The sequence below is a fragment of the Chiloscyllium plagiosum genome, chromosome 22 (genome assembly GCF_004010195.1).
Source record: "Chiloscyllium plagiosum isolate BGI_BamShark_2017 chromosome 22, ASM401019v2, whole genome shotgun sequence".
Classification (NCBI taxonomy): domain Eukaryota; kingdom Metazoa; phylum Chordata; class Chondrichthyes; order Orectolobiformes; family Hemiscylliidae; genus Chiloscyllium; species Chiloscyllium plagiosum.
The window spans coordinates 28,022,574-28,030,034 of record NC_057731.1 but is presented as its reverse complement, the minus strand read 5'-3'; the positions used below and the strand labels follow the sequence as shown (position 1 = coordinate 28,030,034).

Sequence of the window (7,461 nt, the reverse complement as noted above, 5' to 3'; positions counted from 1 at the left end):
TATATTTGTAAAACCCCTTTGAATTCTCCTTAATTCTATTTGCCAAAGCTATCTCATGTCCCCGTTTTGCCCTCCCGATTTCCCTCTTAAGTATACTCCTACTTCTTTATACTCTTCTATGGATTCACTCGTTCTATTCTGTCTGTACCTGACATATGCTTTCTTCTTTTTCTTAACCAAACCCTCAGTTTCTTTAGTCATCCAGCATTCCCTATACCTACCAGCCTTCCCTTTCACCCTGACAGGAATATACTTTCTCTGGATTCTTGTTATCTCATTTCTGAAGGCTTCCCATTTTCCAACCGTCCCTTTACCTGCGAACATCTGCCTCCCAATCTACCACTCTTCAGTTCATTGATACAAAGAGATCTTGATCAACTGGAATCTTGGACATCCTTCTTCACTGTCCACTATATCACCAAATTTGGTATAATCCACAAACTTACTAACCATGCCTCTTATATACTCAGCTAAAATCATTCTTCTAAATGACAAATAAAAGTGGACCCAGCAGCGATCCCTATGGAAACCACTGATCACAGGCCTCCAATCTGAAAACCAACCCTCCACCATCACACACTGTCTCCGGCTGTTAAGCCAATTTTGCATCCAATTAGCAAGCTCATCCTGAATCCCTTGTGATCTAATTTGTAAAGCTAGTCTACCTTGCGGAATCCCATCAAAGGCTTTACAAAAGTCCAAGTAACCAACATCTATCGCTCTGCCCTCAGCAATCTTTTTGGTTACTTCCTCAAAAAACTCAATCAAGTTCGTGAGACACCATTTCACTCGAACAAAACCATGCTGACGATCCCTAATTATTCTGTGCCTCTCCAAAAGCACATAAATCCAATCTTTCAGACTCACAGGTTGATAGTTCCCAGACTTCTTGGCTTTGATTCCACCTTTGGGCAGCTGTGTGGAGTTTGCATATTCTCCCCATGTCTGTGTGGGTTTCCTCTGGTGCTCCGGTTTTCTCCCACAGTCTCAAGATGTGCAGGTAAGGTGGACTGGTCATTTTAAGTTACCTATAGTGAATGCGCAGGGATGTGTAGACTAGGCAAATTAGTCATGAGGAATGCAGGATTACAGGGATAGGGGAAGGGAATGGAACTATTGGGATACTCAGTGGGTTGGTATGGGCTCAACAGGCTGAATGGCCTGCTTCTGCACTGCAGGAATTCGATCTATTTCAATTTATTCCAATCAACTTCTGAAAGTTCTTGTCTCATCCCATTAAAGTTTATCTTTTTCCATAGCTATTTTAAAATGAATAGAGTTACTATAAATGAACCCAAGTGCTCCCCTACTATCACTTCAGTCACTTGCCCTGTCTTATAATCCAAGAGAAGATCAGGTTTTGCTCCTTCTCCAGTAGGAATATTTTGCTATTGATAAAGAAAATTTTCTTGAACACACCTTTATAAATTCTTCATCATCTAAACCTGCAACACCAAGGTAGTACCAGTCAATGTCTGGAAAATTAAAATTATCTATTACAACCTTATTATTCTAATATATCTGAGACCTCTTAACATATCCATTCCTCAATTTTCCTCTGCCTACTGGGGAGGAAATACAGTACAAACCCATTAAGGTGATAATTCCTTTTTTTTTCCTCATTTCAACCCATATATTTTCATGGGACAATTTTTCAGAAATATATTCTCTAGTTACAGCAGCATCAGCAGTAAAGTTTTCCTTAATCAAAAATCCCCTCCTCTTCTGCCTTTCTTTCTATTATTCCTTTGGCATCTGAAAACCAGTCCTGTCCAACCCCAGCCATGATGCCCAAATCCCATGTTCCCAAATGGACCCGGAGTTTATCAGCCTTACTTATAAGAGCCCTTGCATTGAAATACATCAAGTTTGATTCTTCAGCGTTATTTCATTCTCTGAGTTGCTCTTGTCTGACTTTTTTAAGTAATGATTTGGAGATGCCAGTGTTGGACTGGGGTGTACAAAGTAAAAAAAATCACACAACACCAGGTTATAGTCCAACAGGTTTATTTGGAAGTACTAGCTTTCGGAGCGCTGCTCCTTTATCAGGTGAGTGCAACCACCTGATGAAGGAGCAGTGCTCTGAAAATGAGTACTTCCTAATAAACCTGTTGGACTATAACCTGGTGTTGTGTGATTTTTAACTTTAAGTAACTTGTTTTTTTTCAGATTCAAAACCATCCTCATCTATCTTCCTATTTTCTCTGCCACTTAGAATCCCTCCAACCCCCTCCTCCAGTAGTTTACTATCTCCTTTAATAGAATTAATAAAACTTCCCACTCGGATATTGGTCCCTTTCCAGTACAGGTGAAACCCATCCTTTTTTAAACTGGTCTTTTCTGCCCCAAAAGAGATCCCAAGGATCCCAGAAACTGAATCCATGAATATTACACCCACCTCTTCAGCCATTTATTTACCTCCTCCATGTTTTTATTCTTTCTCTCATTTGAGCTTGACACAGGGAGTAAACCAAAGACTTTTGAGGGTCTGTTTTTTTAATCTGCTAGCTAACCTCTTATATCCATTCTGGAAAGCCTTAATCTTTTCCCTAACCATGTCATTCCTAGCAATGTGTACAATAACTTCAGTTTCTCACTCTCCCCTTTAACAATATGCTTCAAACTTTTGCAGACGTCCGTAATCCTGGCACCAGGAAAGCAACATACAATCCTAGATTCAGTTTCACTGCTGCAGAATCTTCTGTCGGTGCCCTTGATAATTGTTCTTTTAAATTTTGTCACACCCTGCATGACATAGTGCCTAAGAGCTGACTGTCTCTTATTTTCTTCTGACAGACTATCCTTTTCAACAGTACCCAAAACTAAGTATCTGTTTGAGAGAGGAATAGACACAGGAGACTTCTGAAATACCTGCTTACCTTTCCTGACAGTCATCCATCTATCTGACTGATCCTACTGTGTAATCACTTATCTAAATCTATTCGCCATCTAACTCTGTGTCTGTTGTCTGTCCTCAATGACGTTAAGCCAAAAAAGAAGCGGTTTATAATTGCACTTTATATATAAAATAAACTACCTTTCCTTATTCAAAGAATACATACTAACTATGCAAAAAGTAAGAAATAAAAAAAAGCAAACATATAAATCTTAAATAAATTCAAACACTAAGCTGAACAGTCAAATTTAAAAAATGACTCCTCCTCAAGTGGTCCAGCAGACAGCTTTCAATTAAAAACAACTCACTCGACAGCCTCCAAAAACTCCGTAAACACAATCTCGTGTTCAAAACAAAACTCCTCTGCAATTTTAAAAAAAACTTCTAATAATTTAAAAATACTCTCTCTTCTATGCGCATAGTTTTAGAGGAAAAACCCCGAGCTGTCCAAGTGTATGCCTCTCCAAAACAACTGTTAACAGAACGCTGTTAGAAAAAGGATTATGCGCTTTTTCCTTTTTTTTTGAGTTTTTGACTATACACAAATCAAAAATGAATCTAAACAAAAATCTTATACTACTGAAATGTTACAACTGTAAGAAATTTAGAAGTAAATCTAGATATAAGCCGACAATCTCAGCAGCAGCTGCAAGATCCACGCTACACTCAGTTCACCATTTTAGAATCCAGTGTACTATTATAACCAAATGATGTGCTGAGCATATTAGAGGATTTCATAGACTATTTTATATTGTTACAAGATTTCTTTATTGTAATTAGAAAATGCATTTTTATCCAGGTAAATATGAAATTAGACTGCCATAGGCTGGTACTTGTTAAGATTACATTTTCAGAGTAGTTCCCAAATGGATGGTCCTGTTAATAATTTATCCATTACCAGAAATCATAAGCTCAATTTCTGCTCCACCCACTGACCTATTGCAGTGTGCTAATTACTGCTACTGAACCCGCAAAAGAAATAAACATGGTCTCAAATGCAACAAGGATGTAAAACAAACTACATCCACTCACCTGTCCTGTTATACATTCCATCCATTATATGCCCCACCACCGTTCTGCGCTCCACCTAATCTTTTCTTCCACTCACTTGGAAAATAAAATTGAGGAGTCCATATAATAGGTAGCCGAACCAATATCACTCATTTTATAACTCAGTTTCTCCACCTTTCTTCTCAGAAGCACAATCTACCTCATTTTGTCCTATAGGTAATACAAGAGTTTGGATGCAAAATCACATTTCCTTTTTAAAGTGACAATTTTATTATAACTTACCATATAGCTGAATAAACATCATGTCATTTGCAGTTTGTTACTGTGGATCTTCATCAATGTAAGAATCAGAAAGCTCCATGCAAACTAAAAATTGGCTTGCTGTAGCTAGCATCATTTAATTTACACTGCAACACTGAAAGAACTTGAGCTTATTTGGACCTGTTACATCCTCAGAATGTCTCAAGGAAATGTAAAAGGACATTATGTTGTTGCATTGTTATATTTGCTGCTGTGTTGAGAACTCACAATCTAATTTAACAAACAAGAGGTAAATTTGCTTTAGGTTACTGATTTAGAGGGAAGTGTTGGCCAGGACACCAGGAAAATCCCTGCAAATACTGCCAGATACCTTTCATGTATGTCTAAATAGACAGAGTTAATTTCATATTTCACCCAAACGACACTACATCCATTAGTCCAGCACTGAGAAGGTTCTGGATTTAAGTGTTAGCTTAGTTGCTCAAGTGAGATATCTAGATTCTAGGTTTTATGACCCAGGTGTAAAAATCCCTACCATTGAGTCAGTTTGGCATTGTGCTATGGTTGAAGCAAATGCAATGCAGGATCAAGTCTAATTTTAAATTAATCTTTGAGCTAGAATTTAGAAAAGATACCAGCCCAGATTATTAGATCAAATGATCAAGGAATTCTTCAATAATCACTTCCATTTTTGTTAAAGACCAAATGACTGTACAATCTGCTTACCTTCACAAATTCGATCCAATCGCTGTCGCTTCACTTTGTGCTTGTCCATCAGAGACATGAGCAATGCTATTTAATGAATTCGTCCCAATATAACAAGCAATGAGGGTTTGAGGTGGTCACAATTCAGGTGAATCCACGGTAGCTCATATGCATAACTCCAATCCAAATCCTGAAAAGAAATTCGAAGACAAGAGAATAGTCCATGAAACTGGAACCACGTGAAAATTTAAGACAAAATTTATACTAAGATCATAACAAATAAAACTTAGAACACTTCATCACATCAACATCCCAATATTCCACAAAGCATAAATTACATTTAAAATATACACAAAGCTTAACATTGATGAAAAATCTTTTCACTTGTGTATTCTATCAGTAAACGGCATCTTGAATGCAATAATTTATGTTCGAAACAGCAGAGTCTTGCTTGTGGAATTAAATATTTCTCAGTAAGGTGACTATGTGCAGCAATTCAGTCATTTAATGGTTAACTAACCTATTGAGTATGCAACAAAACCTTGCACCTCACTTACACAAAACTAAGACAATAGTTCTCAGCTAGAATAGCAGCCAAAATCAAAATCAGGGACTTTCTGATAGCTTGTGACTTTTGCTGATACCATAATAATTAGATAACCATGAAACTGTGCAAGATCTTAATTAATAAGCAGTTTAATGGTGAAGTAGAAGACCCAAGAAACCAGGCTGCCATCTGTACTCTCAACCAATCCACCACCATACTAAATGGAGGTCAGGGGTTAAAACGTATATTGATTTTGATGCAACACTCGAGGTAAATATCTAATCCCATGCATGTTTCCCTTGTGATACACTTGTTAAACTATTTAAGCAATGCACTGACAGGAGTAGAACTCAGACTCAATTAAGCTATGCTACATACCACAACATATCACAGCATCTTCCTGTCACTATTACAATTGTATGATGCAACCTCAAACCAATCACAGTACAGAATGGGTCCTTTGATGGATAATACTAGTAATAACCTCCCTTCCTTGAGAGAATACAAAGCTTATATGTTGATTAAATATGTTATTCAGCACAAAGAGGCCCACAATAAATAGATACAATTGCGGTTTTGACCTCGTAAAGGCTGAGGTTAAAGTGAAAAGAAGCTTGCTGAAATCAGAGCTAGAATTTCAATGATTATCCACACGTATTTATTCTTATACATCATTTTTTTCTTCCCCTAATCTTAAGTTTTTACGTACAACAACTCCAAATTCAGTCAGTTTCGGACACTGTATTTGAGAGAACAATTACACAGAGTAGCAGCAGCTTAAATAATTGCAAGAAATCTATCCAATTCAGAATTTGCACAGACCAACTTGCTGCCATTATTTGAAAATGTTCCAACAGTAAAAGAACTCAGCTTCAAAAGGAGAGCAAAGAGAAAGCATATTGAGTTTATGGCAAACATTACAATTCCCAATAATCAAAACTACCATCATACTGAGCCATTGGAGATGTCTGAGAGACAAATTCAGTAGATAACTAACATATTGCTTCAAATCTGCTTTTGTTTAAGACAACCAGGACAAAAAGAAACAATTGCTGGTAAAAAGCTATTACTGCTACATTGGAATAATAAACTTCCAACCTCAGTTCAAAACACATTATATGTTATAGATTGGGGAACATGGTGTCACAGTACCAAAATGACAATGTACATGCAATTTTCAGAAGATTCTATATTAGCTAGAATGAAATTATTTGATGAATAACTTTTTTTAAGGTCAAATCAGCATTGCCATTCATTGATGATTTGAAAGGTACAAAGAGTTTTAAATAGTAAAAACAGGCCATACAGTCCATTTTGCCTTTGCTAGGTCTCAAAAGTGCTTTCCACCTCATACACTGAGCCTCTTAGCTTTCTATGTTTATCAAATTCCTTTAAGAGCAATGTGAATTCCTCTAACATTACTGTTTCTAGTATAATTTTTGTGGCTTCCTGTATGAATGAAATTCTTTTTATCTTTGCCTATTTTGGTGACAATCTTAAATTTATGCATAAGATGGAGGTTTTACTATTTCATCAGCTGTGCCTATTCCTAATTGCTCCTGAGAAGGTAGTGATAAGGCACCTTCTTGAATCACTTATAATAATACAGTCAACTGTAGTCCACAGTACACCCACAATTCAGTAAGGGGGTTCCAGGATTTTGACTTGTAATAATGAAGTCACAGCAATATAGTTCCAAGTCAGGATGATGTTTGGCTCAAAGTGAAACATGTAAGTGACCAAGTTCTTGTGCCTGATGCTCTTGTCCTTCCAGGTGATCAAGGTCATGGCTTTGGAAAGTGCTGTCAAAAGGAGCCTTGGCAATTAACCACAATATATCTTGGAAATGGAGCACACTGTTGCCACTTTATATTGGTGGTGGAGGGAGTGAAAGTTGGTGCATGAGGTGCCAATCAAGCAGACTTTACCCTGGATGGTTCCTCAAGCTTCCTGAGTGCTGTTGGAGCTGGACTCATTCAGACAAGTGCATACTACTTCATCACATTCCTGACTTGAGCCTAACAAAGGGCAGACATGCTTT

At 37.3% G+C, this 7,461-nt stretch overlaps 1 long non-coding RNA gene across 1 annotated transcript in view; it reads right to left on the bottom strand.

Moving 5' to 3' along the window:
• Positions 1 to 3,928: 3,928 nt before the first annotated feature.
• Positions 3,929 to 7,461, bottom strand: part of LOC122561149 — a 117,186-nt gene continuing 113,653 nt past the window's right edge. The window contains exons 2-3 of the long non-coding RNA XR_006314933.1: positions 4,895 to 5,063; positions 3,929 to 4,003 (exon numbers count right to left, since the gene is read on the bottom strand). This is a non-coding gene — a long non-coding RNA (uncharacterized LOC122561149). The remainder of the gene's footprint in view (positions 4,004 to 4,894; positions 5,064 to 7,461) is intronic.